Source organism: Neovison vison, chromosome 5 (assembly GCF_020171115.1).
Source record: "Neovison vison isolate M4711 chromosome 5, ASM_NN_V1, whole genome shotgun sequence".
Taxonomy (NCBI): Eukaryota; Metazoa; Chordata; class Mammalia; order Carnivora; family Mustelidae; genus Neogale; species Neogale vison.
In genome coordinates, this window is record NC_058095.1 from 18901687 (window position 1) to 18903740 (window position 2054).

Consider the following 2054-nt stretch of genomic DNA (forward strand, 5'->3'; position numbering starts at 1 on the left):
TGAGCCCGGACCTCCACCCTAGAGGGGAGCTCCAGGAGATCGGGAGCCACTGAGCCTGGCACCAAAGCTGGTATCTGACTTAGTATTACTGAAGCTGTCACCTTGTCTGAGACAGAATGGGAACATGGTACGCTGCACGAATAAATCCTTCTTTCACACCGGAGTCTCACTGGGCTGATGAGAGAATCAAACAATTTATCAGCTGGAAGGGTCCTGAAAAGATGTGAGGGGCTGGCATTCTGTAAGGCTCTTTTAGAGAGATACTTGATACTTGTTGACTGACAGTTACTGGGAGTGTGGGTGGGGAAGGCAGTTTGTAAGAATAAAATTGGATTACACCTCCCTAGTGGTCCAGAATCTGGGATTCCACCTTGTCTTGGGGATACTGAATGAAATTGAAGGTTTGCCATGGATTGCTGTGGCTTAAGAGTTGCTTGATCGAGAAGAAATAATTAATATTTCAGAGGGATTCAAGATCCTCCCACTTCCCAATCAAATGTAATTAGCTGAGTGATTCTCTCTCTGCCCAGAGATGGACAGGTGACACTGGAGAGTAGCCTTCATAATGGGAAGCGGGCTTGTTTCCTGAGGTGAATTAGGTGGATCTTCTGGTCTGAGGGCTGGGGAGAGGGTTGGAAACAGAAACTGCAATTCCAATTTCCACCATCTGGGGTCGCTTCTCCTTCAGTAAGGCGGGAAGAGCGAGGAAGCGCCAGGCCTTTCAGCAGAAAGGTTTTATGGCTCCCCCCCCCCCCATGGCTTTCCCCTATATCTGTATACCCAAATTTGTGCCCTCTAGAGCTCAGGGGTGAATTGAGTCTCTTTGGGTCCCGGAGACCAGTCCTCCACTTCCAGGATGGATTCCCAAGTCAAACCCATTTCTGAGATTTCCAAGCAAGTTTCCAGGTCGCAGTCCACTTCCTCCCTTCCTCCCTCCCTTCCTTCTCTCGTTTCTTTTATTTCTTTTTTAAAAAGGATTTTATTTTGGGGGTGCCTGGCTGTAGAGCTTGCTACTCTTGGTCTCAGGGTCGTATGTTCAAGCCTTCATGATGGACTTGGAGCCTAGGTAACAACGGCAACAACAACAATAAATTTGTTTTTAAGTAATCTCTACACCTGAAGTGGGACTCAAACTCACAACCCCAAGATCAAAAGCCGACTTCACCGACTGAGCCAGCCAGTCTTCTGGTCTTAGATGCTGAGGTCCACTTCTGGTCTTAGGAGCTCAGCTAGCAAGAAAGAGGGATGATCTCTGCATATTCTGGAAGACAGAGGGGGTGGGGGACACTGAGGTCAGAGAAGTGCTGGGGCTGGCCCGCATATGCTAAGCTGTCTGAGGGAAGGATGGTCTCCAGGCTGAACCTACAAGCATTCCAAGGCCATACACTAACTTTTACAAGCAGGTCTGGGGTGGAGCGGAGCCTGGTGAAGGCAGACACCTAACTGGATTTAACACTTTACTTCTTGAGATGGGAACTCTGAAGAAGGATAGAGAATTACTTCTTTCCCTAAACGGGGGTATGGACCTGTTCTCTGATCCGGACCTAAAATAAGATCTCGAACTCCCTCTCAAAGACGTTTCCCCCGTCTTCTTCCAGAGAGCCTGGGATCCCACTCTTCCCCACTGGAGTCCTTCCAAACTGTCCCCTGAGCCTGAGACCCTATGCGAATAGGTCTCCTGCCCCTAGGGGATCTCTCTCAACTCCTCCGATTCCTTTTCCCAATTGGGAAACGGGATAACCTGGAAAGGTGAGGCAGGTCTGGAATTGAAAGGTGGCTCTAAACTGAGAGAAGGGAGCGGAGTAATCGTTCACCATCGCCCTTTTAAGGGATCGCTGGGCGCCAAGGAACGCTAGCTGGAACGGGTCCTAGCGTGGAAAGCGAGCAGGGGGTCTTGGGCTGTGCGGTTTCTCCCACACCACCACCTCCCCGCCTCTAGCCTCACGGAAAGACTACTTTCTCCCGCTTTTCCCTCGGCATCCAGAGCCCCCCTCCCTTCCTCTCGCCTCTCCGTCTCCGCCCCCTCGCGCAGAGGAGGCCTTGCCGCTTTAAGA